Raw genomic sequence first — 12,575 nt, forward strand, 5'->3', positions numbered from 1 at the left:
GGCAATCGGTACAATTGCCTTTGGCGGTGTAGTGGCGGACGGACTTTACGTCCACCGCGCTAATCACTGCCATCCTAATTGGGCGGTGGGTAAATCAATTAGTGATGGCAGAAGGGGCCTTCCGCCATCCTAATCGGCCCCTAAGTACCTTATTTCTTTTGTAAATGAATGGTATTGAATTTTACTGTGTAATAATATACTTTTATTTTTACAAAGATAAGCAATGAATAATCACATTATTATAATGTTAGGTGTCTGTTGAGTGCTGATCCTGGTGTACCCCCAATATAAGCTCCTTGATAAGCCAGTGAACACTGCTTCCACTGAAAGTCAAGGGCTGAAGGGGCAGAGTCATAGTAGGGTGGCCTCAGGACATTGGAGCTAAACAACCCCAGCCCCAATGACTTGGGACAGTGGCCCCAGCTTGACCTGTAACCTCCCACACACCTCGAACGGGGTCTGACATACCTACAGCAAGAACCACTGAATGGATTTTCACGAAACTTTGCATAGAAGTGAAATTTTACTGACAAATTGTGATTGTGTTGGTTTGGTATAAATCCATTCAGTAGTTTTTGATATAATAAACATTTTTTTAAAGTTGGCCTTAAATCGTTAACACTTTTCTATACATGTGCCTTTTTAACCGTGAATCATAATTCAAGACTGGCTGGCTCTGAATTATTTTTCCTGCTATCTTGAAAATGACGGTAGACTTGAATTCCTAATTTTGAAGCTGTGGATACAATTTTCAACAATCATGGGAGGGACACCTTCAAAAGTGTGCAGCTCCAGGGGAGTGCTCAGGGGTATCCAGAGGTGTGGAAAACTCAGGACACCAAAGTGCGATTTATGAATCAAATAGTGATCACATTCCTGCAAGACCTCATTTTATGTGCAAGATTTGACCGCCATTTTGTGAATTAATTGAGATTCATGACTTTTGTGCAGTGGAAAAAAGTCTACAGGTAACAGCAGACACTATAATGCATGTCTCGCTGCAGGGCACAGGTGGTAGGTACCTAGAGTAGAGGAAAGCACAAGGCTGCTGCACACAGCTGAAGGCCTTTACAGAGTGGTTTGGCTGGTAACAGGGAGTTGGGAGCAGAGCCTGATCCTGGCCGTAGACGAGACCCTGTGGCCAACCCCCATGTGAAATAGGGTTGGCTGATGGCAGGGGTATAGAGTAGGGCATAGCCACAGGCCTTATGCAACTGGGTTTGGAAATTAAGTACATAGTAATAAAACCAATGGAATTCAATGAAAAAGCTCTGTTAAAAAAGTGATGATTTTGGCTAAAATGTGGAAAAATCACAGAAATTCAACTGTTACAGTTAACACCAGCACACGCCTTGACTCACAAGCCATGCTCAAAACACCAATTTGCCAGTAGTACAGAAAGAAAGAAAAAACTATTGAAAGAACATTATAGTGGGAACACAAGTTATGGTTTGTGTTCTGTGCATAAGTAACTATGACTGGTGAATTGCAGTGGTTTTCAACCAGAACTTACCTCCATTTTTTTCTGTGTTTTATCAGTGTGTATATATAATAATATTTTCATACAAATATAATATACCCTTATAGCCCGCTGTAGCGGTCTATACCAGCTATTAAAGGCCCGCTACCGTGTTAAAGGCCCGAGCCGAAGGCGAGGGACTTTAACAAGGTAGCAAGACTTTAATAGCCGGTATAGCCCTGCTACATAGGTCTATAAGGCTATTAGAACATTCTGCCACTAGAGGGCAGAATGTTCTAACAAATAAAACAAAGGCCTCTCGAAGCTCGAGAGCATTTAAATCCCCTCGAGCTTCGAGAGGCCTTTGTAAGACATTGGAATGTTGCCCTGCGGGCCTTTACCGACCCGTAGAAGCATGGAGCACTCCATTGTCTACAATGGAGCTCCCAACATTCCAATGTTCTAATATAGCCTTATAGCCCGCTGTAGCGGGCTATACCGGCTATTAAAGAACCGCTGCAGCGTTAAAGGCCCGAGCCAAAGGCGAGGGACTTTGACAAGGCAGCGGGACTTTAATAGCCTGTATAGCCCTGCTACGAAGAGCTATAAGGCTATCAGAACATTCTGCCACTAAAGGACAGAATGTTCTAACAAATTAAACAAAGGCTTCAGGGTGCCGAGGGGATTGAAATACCCACAGGCTTCCTGAAGCCTTTGTTCACAGCCACAAAGAACCATTGGAATGTTGGAGCTCCGGGCTTATACCAGCCATTATAAGCCCAGAGCTCTCCATTGTTTTCAATGGAGCTTCCAACATTCCAATGTTCTAATACCTTCTTATGCTTACCTGCACTTTAATGTCCCAGATGATGTACTGACTGCGAACATAACCGTCCTAAAACCTATGTGCAATGGAATGACTTCAACTGTAGTGTCTGCAAAGTAATGACTTTCGATGTTGAGCCCTCCATGTAATGGGGGTAAACCGGTACATCATTTCTGCTTCAAGAATCATCTGTGAGTCGAGTAATTACTTAATGGTATAGTGGGTATGTAGCTTTCCAGGATTTCTGAAATCTAGGTGATGCCTAGATATACATAATTCAACCATAATCTACTGATCAATTATGTCACTTTGCACGTCCAGTGAGATTTTATAAATTTGCCTGTAATAGAACATAACTATAGCACTCTGTGATAGAAACATGGTTACAGAGAATAAGAATAATAGGTGTGTGTGCTGAAGTAGCAAGTCGCAACAGAACTATACTATCAAAAGTATTCACACCCACACTTGGGTTTGTACAGTAGGGAGTTTATTGTTCTATTGTCGAAGAAAGAACAAACATAAAAAAGAAAAACAAAAGCCACAATTGTTTTTTTTTTTTTAATCTAGGCTTGATATTGAACTCTTATCAATACCGAGACACTGGCCTTGGAAGAAGAGACCAGTCTCCATGAATCTATGGATGTTGGTGACACTCAATGGTCTGATTTCTGATCTGTGAACTTATACCATAAATACAGCAACTTAAGTTACAGATACAATAAATCGAAACAGATAAGTCTGTTGGTGTTACTCACTAAAGTCCCTACCATACAGCAGTGTAAGTATATGGGATTTATTGTAAAACGCAATTACACTCGAATAATGTACACTAGTTTAGGGTTAGAAAATTAGGTAATTATTTTTATTCAACTTTTGGAACTCTACCGTCACGAAAAACAATTCTTCCTATCATGCTCTTCCTCCCCTCAGCCCCTTCGTCCATACACTTGTGATTGCTGCTCCCTTACATACTTATAGCAATAGTTGTGCCTGAGCCTTTGAGGTGTAACTGGGTGTGCAGATATCTGTTCACGCATGGACAAGGTCACAGGTTCAAGTTGACCGCAATGGAGCACAGGCTGGGTAAAGGACCAAGTTCGGCCCACTGGTCATTATACCTGGATGTACTTGGACTGAGTTGCGTGGTCCTGCATTAATCAGGAGTTGCAATGTTTCTGATGCGAGGTTCTGCAGCTAGATGCCTTGCACTGTGTTTGTTCCAATGAGGCCGCTTATTAAAAGCTTTGAGGTGCTGCGATGCAAGGTTGAGATGCATTCCTCTGTGTCAATTCTGAGGGAACACACATGTGGGCCAGGAGCAGCACACTCTGATGCCAGCAAAGTGTTCAAGACCTGGCATGGCACCTTTTGGGGATCAGGACTCACTCCAGTAGAGGCCAGCAGCAGGACACATGCAGGTCCAGTTAAGTATGGGTAGCTGAGCAGATGCAGTACAGGTCTCTGGAGCGTGTTATGTCAGCTCAGAACAGTATCAGCTGATGAGCCCATAATAAGGGTGAAAATGATTGAGGGTCGTTTGTTTTCAAGCTCATTGAGGACCTGGCCTGGCAGTTCTGACTGGACTGTTCCGATTGGAGCAGGGTAAGGGAAGATTTGCATATGGGTGGGTCCAAACTAAGGTGGCATGGTGGGCAGAAAATGAGGGATTGGAATGTGGCCTAAGTAATTACCAGTGGCTGAGATTAATTCAAGCATTCCATCCATCACCTTGTTGTTGTTGCAGTTTTCTCTACAGCATTTTCAGTAAATTATTTAAAATCTGACTTTACCATTCAAGAGGGTTTTAAATTACAACCGTTTACAGACCAACCATGACATTTCTGCCTATTCCCAAACACAATTTAGCACTTATTAAATGTAATAAGGTAGCCCAATGTTATCTTATGGGAGTGGTAGGCTTACCAGTAGGGAATAATGCATTTAGGCGTTTTTCACTACCAGGACTTGTAAAACTTAAAAGGACATGTTCAACTTTTTAAATACAGTGCTCGCTGCCCTATATGCAATTTAAAGCCTACCCTAGGGGTGACATATGTATCAAAAAGGTAGGTTAAGTCCCGGCAAAAGGTTTATTTACAGACTGTAGTGACAGGCCTGACACATATTTTTAAAGAATGCTTTAGCGAGTGGCACAATGAGTGCTGCAGCCTCACTATTAACATTTAACTTACAGGCCCTGAGTACATGTCGTACCACTTTACTAGAGACATACAAGTAAGTTAAATGTGCCAATCAGGTGTGATCCATTTCTACCATGCACTAGGGAGAGTTCGCAGGACCTATAGCAGTGGTTAGCAGTAGAAAAGTGCACCGAGTCCTAAAGCCAGCAAAAACAAATTCAGCGAAACAGGAGGGTTGAAGGCAGAAGGTTTTGGGATGACCCGGCAGAGGAGGCCAAGTCCACCAACTCATTTACCTACCGCAGCGAGAACTGTGTGAGGCCTGTAGGTAGCTTGATTCAAACATAGAAAGATAGCCCAGTGGTTATTGCTCAGGCTGCAAGGGTCAGGTGTTCAAACCACAGTAATATGGTCTTATGTGCCTGATGAATAGGTCCTGCTAGTCACGGACTCTGATTCTAGGCCAATGTATCTCTCTCCCATCTGAGGTTAACCAAGCATTGGCAAAGCCAATAGGTCTTGCCTAAGCAAGGTATTGGTTTGGTCAATTTCTATTTTAGCCATGTTGTACAGCAGCACAGCTGCTGTGCATTATGGCTGAAGGATGAGGAAATAAAATATCATAGTCATAGCTTTTTTTGCATTGCGGGAAGGAGGGCACGGTGGGAGGCAATATGGATGGAACAGGCAATATTGAGGGCATGTGGGGAGCAAGGCAACACAGAAAGCAGGAGTGAGGGTGGAGGCAAAGCAACACGGATAGTTGCAATGGCAACACAGACTACAGGAGGAACACTGAGGGGGGATAAGTACACAGAGCAGCCAGATGAAAAATACACACACTGGTGGAGTATTTAAAACACAGAATAAAGTAGCACCTAAAAAGCAAGCAGTGGAAGGACACGTACTTGGGTCATCCTCTAGGAGAGGGACAAACACAAGACTCAGAAGAAAAACCCACACACACTAACCAATATCAAGCAAGCAATTAAGAGTGACAATGAAGCCAACCAATGGTAAGCTTTTTGTAAGTAAACAAAATGTTTTGCAAGCTTCAATGCGTGCTCTGTCTAGTAGGCAAGACCTAAAAAGGGCTCCGTGATCAAGCCATGCTCCTGTGATGATTTGCCCAGTCATCCTCTTTTACAGTATCAAAAACACACAGTAGAATTGATTAGAAGTTATTATATGCTACTCCTCTCTAATAATCCTATCACAATTATTCCCGTCTTGAAAATTAAAATAAGCAGTGGCGGCTCCCCCATTGGGGCGTTGGGGCGTCGCCCCACTGCTTTCTGGCAGTGCGAGAAGGCAGAAACATAAATGGTGAAAACTACCATTTAATGTTTCTGCTTCTCGCACTGCGAGAAAGCAGAAGTGCCTGGTTGGGGGCGGGCGGGTGGGCGGTCCTGCTCGAGGGCAGGGGGGGAGTGGGTTGCCCACTGTTGTGCGTACTGACTGTTTGGTTGGCCCTGGAGACGACCAAACAGCCAGTACCCGCAACAGTGGGCAAGCCACTCCCCCCCTGCCCTCGAGCAGGACCGCCCACTCTCCCTTTTTGTCTATGTAGGCTGCTTGTAGGCCTCACCATCACAACGCTGCCATTGCAGCGTTGTGATTGGCGGAGGGGAGGGAGGGAGGCTGCCTTTCTGATGAGAGAGCTGCAGGAATTGAAAATCGCAGGACGGCGGGAGCGGGAGCCAGGACTGGACCCACCTAGAAGGTGAGGTGGCGCGGGACGGTAAGTTTGATATTTTTCTTTAATTAAACCCCTCCTGCCTCCCCCCATTCCCCCGTGACAACCCCATTTCCACCCACCTGCCACCCGCCACCCGCCCGTCATGCCGGCCGCAATTCCACACACTGGCGATGTAGTGAATCCCCCACCTAACCACTAATAATAAAGTAAGGAGTTATGCGGGTACGGGCCCCCAGTTTTCACTCTTATTTGGACCTCTAAACCACGTAGGCATTTTTCCGCTGGGCCTGCTTGGAGGAAGGGTTTCAAATGTGCTTCGGGTTACGCTTAATAGATTCTACACATGTCTAAGCACATTAAAACTAGAACTGCAGAGGGCACCAGCAGTTAGCAGCTTAAAGTGCAGCCCCGGCGATTTTGTCTTAGTTTTTTTATTTTTGCACAAGCAAAGGACGCGTGAGAACAAGATTTTCATCTACTGTTCTTGTCCTGTTAAGATGTGTGTGTGTTTGTGGGGCGGCGGCACGATAAAGGCGTGCTCCACATAGTTTCTAAATCACTGTCTCTAATGTGATCAACTTAAATTTTGGACAGCAATATCCGACATTGTGTCTGTTATCCCAGCACTCTTTATTGTGAGGAAGTTTGCACGGACCGAACACTTCGCAGCACTTTTTGCACCCATCGCTGTTTCTTAACTAATGTTCTCAAGGGCATGGTGATGCGAATAAGTTTTTACGACGTTTCTTTCTGGCCCTCTCAGGTTGCTTCTGTGGACCTCACAGACAAGCTACCTGAAACGGCATGCACAGCTTGCTTGAACTCACAAGATGTATTACAAGGCTCTGTGCGGAAAGCATAAGCGCAGGCAGCGCGTGGAAAAAGCTGGAATGGCAGATCTGACCCTTTACTGAAACAAAGAATGCATTGTGAAAAGGGACCCTTGTGATCTATGATGTTAACCAGCTGTATTTCTCCTGTTTTGTTTTTGTTGGGCAGACAAAAGGTAAAATATTAATACTTTACACCTACGTATTTATTTATGGAACTGGAATTCCTCCATTGTATTTTTTGACAAGGGCTTGCAAATAGCTCATGCAACCAGTTAGTGCTGCTGACTGTCGGTCTCATGTTGAGTCCTTAAGATGTACACTGTATGTTGATAGATAATTCACATCCGCCAATTATTATCAATCTTTTAAGAACGTACTACATTTTGTAAATTAGGTTACGCTGACGTAAGAAGAAAAAATTGAAAAGAGCATGTTTCAGTTCTTTGATGTGCATCACGCTTATGCAATTCAGGCTTTCTGCAGTGTAATTTTATGTATTTGATCTATTCTTACAAGACAGTATGCGTGTCTATGTATTTTGAATAGGAATTTAGAGTGTGCGCACCACACACTACGTTTTATTTGAAATGAATCCCTGCTCTTCAGTTGATGGTCATAACATCAGCATATGCAAATATTGTCCTCTATAGCTCATAAAAATTGGCAATTTCTTAAATGATAAATAACTAAATCGTATTGCTTTATTAACCTTCCTGCTTCCTCAAATTTGCATGAAAATGCACCATTTATCCACTCTTTTTTTTCAAAATGTTCTCAGGGTGAATAACCACGAACCCCCCCCCCCCCCCACACTCCCCCCCGCCGTAGGATGTTCGGGCTTGCACGCTACACTCGCTCACCACAGTGCAGTATGGCAATAATTTTACGCCTCACCACTTTCAAATTTCACCAGCCGCCACTGAAAATAAGGGCTCTTCGTGAGAAAATGGATAAATTAATAGGTAAACATTGTTTTTCACGAACCTGGGAGACCGCATACCATTACAACGTGGTTGTTACAATGACTGCGCTGTTACAACGCATGCCATTACTCCGGAAGTCGGAACAACAACTTGCTCTAGAGGTCAGAAGGTGTTGGATTTAAAACCCAACACCTTCCCTACTGTTGCACAGACTGGAGTTGGAAGAGGAAATTAAACTATTCCAACATCCAGCGCCCCCCCCCCCTAGAGCAAGTCGTTGTTCCGACTTGCGGAGTAATGGCATGTGTTGTTACAACGCAGTTGTTGTAAAAACTGTGTTGTAATGGCATGCGGTAAAAAAGACAAGCGAGGTAACGTGGCATATTCAAATTAATGCAACCCTAACCATGTTCATGGATTGATACATGCAATTGGTCGGGTTATATACAGAAATACAACATTACACATAAGCAAAAAACTAGGAGAAAGCACAAGATTTGTCTTGAAAGTGACTTGATAGCGATTTTAGTCAGGTATAAAGGACTAAATGCAACTAAAGGATTCCTTTTTACTGGTTTCATAAAAATGCTGGTTCAAAAAATCGATAATTACCGTTGAGTGTTTTGAAAAAACACATTTTCAGGAGATGTAAAAGGGGTTCTACAGGCAGAAAACACAAAGCATAACATAAAAAATAAAAAATAGAAGCAAAAGTACTCCAGACAGCACTTATGTAATTTCAAGTAATTTGTACTGTTCTGTTGTTATTTGGCACAAAATCATTGAAAGCTTACAAAAACTTGGCAACCAAATTGGCTTCTCTGGAATTCTGTTCAATACTCGGTGACACGATCGTGGAAATAGGCCCATTTCCATAAGTGTTGTTTAAAATATCAGCACTTCACTTACTCCAGAGAAAAAGTAACTAGATGCAGTCTCTGCTGTGAAAGAAAATGGCGGGCGACAGTAGCACTTTAAAACGCGTCACTTTATATTTACTTCTGCCGTTACCAGACAGCTATTCTAGAACAATTTACGGAAGCCGCGTGTTGCAATTTCCCCAGAGTGGAGTCGTCCGGAAGTCGCTTTGCTTCTGATGGCGCGGTTCATCTACCGTAAGGCATCATCCCAAAAATAGACACGGCCGGCTGTCAGGGCACCCCATTGAGCCATTTAACAGCCCATACGCACGAATAATTGGAAGCCGACACCAGCACAGGGTTGCGATTCAGTGTTCAATAATGGTGTCTTCTATTCATAAAGTGCCTGCAATTTACTAGTGACATGCAAGGAAATGCGCTTTTTCAACATGGGAACGGCCCCAGCGTGATGCTTTTTAATGGGAAAAGCATATTTCCTTGTGCTTTGTTTCATCAAGTTTTTTAAAATCTTTTCTTTGAATATGTTTGGATAAAAACTCTTAATTAAAACAGTAAATTAAGGCTGTGCATGTTTTATATAGAATTCACACTTGCAGAGCTCAGAGTGGGCTGACTTTACTCGTCTTTATTTATGGCACATCCACTCTCACCAGCTTACGAACAACTGTGTACCCTAGTCGCAGAAAACAACCGACACAACCTTTAGCCAATGCTTAATTTGTAAAAAGTAAAAAAATGTAATTAAAAAAAAAAAGTACAATGGTCTAAAGTTTTGCTTAGGAGCCTGCCACTGAAGCGGCTGAAAGCCATTTGCTGAAATCTAAAGATGTCAAGTCGGTGGCGGTGAGAATAGAAGGCTCTTTGTCAATGAGGGATATGTTATTCCTTCCAAAGATGTGCCTTCAGCTCTTTTCTGAACTGGGACAAGACTGGTGTGTGCCCGGATGATGATCTAAGATTATGGGCACACCCCTGCAAGCATCTCCTAATAATAAAAGAAGTGATATTTATTTAGAGAATAGGTTCCCAGAATATTTGCTGTATTTCATAAATTAGAACAAAAAACACTTTTTGGCTCCTTGGAGATGTGATGGAAAAAATAATTCAGATGCAGGCAGAAGGAAATGAGAGAGACTGAGGGTGACACTAAGGGGCCTATTAGAATGTCGGGCGGATCGACACCGCACTCATGGCGGTGGCGATCTGCCCGACATTCTCCTCCACCCGCCACCCATTTCCCTCTGCCATATTATTATGGCGGGGGAGACCGCGGCAGACGGAAAGACCGTCCGCCGGTTTTCGGCCGGTCACACAGGTGACCGGGCGGAAAAGGGGCGTGATATGGTGGCGGTGACTGCTAGACATGTTGGGGGGTGGGGGACACATGGGGGGTACCTTTGGTACCCCCCTGCATTTGCATGGACGACGTGGCAGGCACCGCGCGGTGCCTGCCACTTTGTGCATGCAAATGCACACATGCCTTTTTTGTATTGCGGCGGGTTCTGCTGACCGCACCGCCCGCCTAAAAAAAAATAATTAGGGATGTGCCTGCCAGTGTGGCGGGCGCATCCTAATTGCCCATGCGGGACCGCCGCACCCTTAGCACCCGCACCCTTAGCGGGCGGTCCCATTTCCCGGAGAGATGGCGGGCGGACTTTGTCCTCCCGCCATCATAATGGACCCCTATGACTTGTGCAGCTTTATAATGCTATATACACCTACAGTAGAAGCCTTTTCCAATCTCCAGCTTCGATCATATTTCCAGTTATAGCACACATTGAAACCAATACTTCACTGAATGGTTCCTTAACAAGCAATGCTCAGGACCCAAAAATATAATGATAGTCAAAATAATGTCCAAGGGAAGCCATGCCTGCTGTGTACACAGTTAATACCATGCATACAATTCTTATAAAGAGATGTTGCACCCTGTCAGCTGCCCTTGTCACCAGAAACCGGTCCTAGGATGCTTGATTCCAGTCCAGGGAAGACATGGCTTGGCAGTTCGGGCTGGACTGTTCCCATGAGGCACAGGGTCAAGACTGATTTGCATATAGCCATGTCTAAACTGGAGTGGTGTAGTGGGCAAAAGAACGATGGATTTAACCCAGATCTCTTGACTGGGGGAGAATGTATGCATTGTCAGCATTCCGTCCATCATTTGTTTGTTGTAACGCTTTTCGCCCTAAGTGGGATGGGTATTCCCAGACGTGGGACCCGTGCTTACTACGCCACTGGAGTCAAGCTATCCTGGCTGATGACGGCTGATAGCCAGAAACCGGTCCTAGGATGCTTGATTCCAGTCCAGGGAAGACATGGCTTGACAGTTCGGGCTGGACTGTTCCCATGAGGCACAGGGTCAAGACTGATTTGCATATAGCCATGTCTAAACTGGAGTGGTGTAGTGGGCAAAAGAACGATGGATTTAACCCAGATCTCTTGACTGGGGGAGAATGTATGCATTGTCAGCATTCCGTCCATCATTTGTTTGTTGTAACGCTTTTCGCCCTAAGTGGGATGGGTATTCCCAGACGTGGGACCCGTGCTTACTACGCCACTGGAGTCAAGCTATCCTGGCTGATGACGGCTGATAGCCAGAAACCGGTCCTAGGATGCTTGATTCCAGTCCAGGGAAGACATGGCTTGGCAGTTCGGGCTGGACTGTTCCCATGAGGCACAGGGTCAAGACTGATTTGCATATAGCCATGTCTAAACTGGAGTGGTGTAGTGGGCAAAAGAACGATGGATTTAACCCAGATCTCTTGACTGGGGGAGAATGTATGCATTGTCAGCATTCCGTCCATCATTTGTTTGTTGTAACGCTTTTCGCCCTAAGTGGGATGGGTATTCCCAGACGTGGGACCCGTGCTTACTACGCCACTGGAGTCAAGCTATCCTGGCTGATGACGGCTGATAGCCAGAAACCGGTCCTAGGATGCTTGATTCCAGTCCAGGGAAGACATGGCTTGGCAGTTCGGGCTGGACTGTTCCCATGAGGCACAGGGTCAAGACTGATTTGCATATAGCCATGTCTAAACTGGAGTGGTGTAGTGGGCAAAAGAACGATGGATTTAACCCAGATCTCTTGACTGGGGGAGAATGTATGCATTGTCAGCATTCCGTCCATCATTTGTTTGTTGTAACGCTTTTCGCCCTAAGTGGGATGGGTATTCCCAGACGTGGGACCCGTGCTTACTACGCCACTGGAGTCAAGCTATCCTGGCTGATGACGGCTGATAGCCAGAAACCGGTCCTAGGATGCTTGATTCCAGTCCAGGGAAGACATGGCTTGGCAGTTCGGGCTGGACTGTTCCCATGAGGCACAGGGTCAAGACTGATTTGCATATAGCCATGTCTAAACTGGAGTGGTGTAGTGGGCAAAAGAACGATGGATTTAACCCAGATCTCTTGACTGGGGGAGAATGTATGCATTGTCAGCATTCCGTCCATCATTTGTTTGTTGTAACGCTTTTCGCCCTAAGTGGGATGGGTATTCCCAGACGTGGGACCCGTGCTTACTACGCCACTGGAGTCAAGCTATCCTGGCTGATGACGGCTGATAGCCAGAAACCGGTCCTAGGATGCTTGATTCCAGTCCAGGGAAGACATGGCTTGGCAGTTCGGGCTGGACTGTTCCCATGAGGCACAGGGTCAAGACTGATTTGCATATAGCCATGTCTAAACTGGAGTGGTGTAGTGGGCAAAAGAACGATGGATTTAACCCAGATCTCTTGACTGGGGGAGAATGTATGCATTGTCAGCATTCCGTCCATCATTTGTTTGTTGTAACGCTTTTCGCCCTAAGTGGGA

At 44.9% G+C, this 12,575-nt stretch overlaps 1 protein-coding gene across 1 annotated transcript in view; it reads left to right on the top strand.

The window, feature by feature from the left end:
- The window catches only part of NECAB2 (N-terminal EF-hand calcium binding protein 2), a 1,135,462-nt gene that overhangs the window by 515,020 nt on the left and 607,867 nt on the right, over window positions 1–12,575 (top strand). The window lies entirely within an intron of this gene.

This window comes from Triturus cristatus, chromosome 12 (genome assembly GCF_964204655.1).
Source record: "Triturus cristatus chromosome 12, aTriCri1.1, whole genome shotgun sequence".
NCBI lineage: Eukaryota > Metazoa > Chordata > Amphibia > Caudata > Salamandridae > Triturus > Triturus cristatus.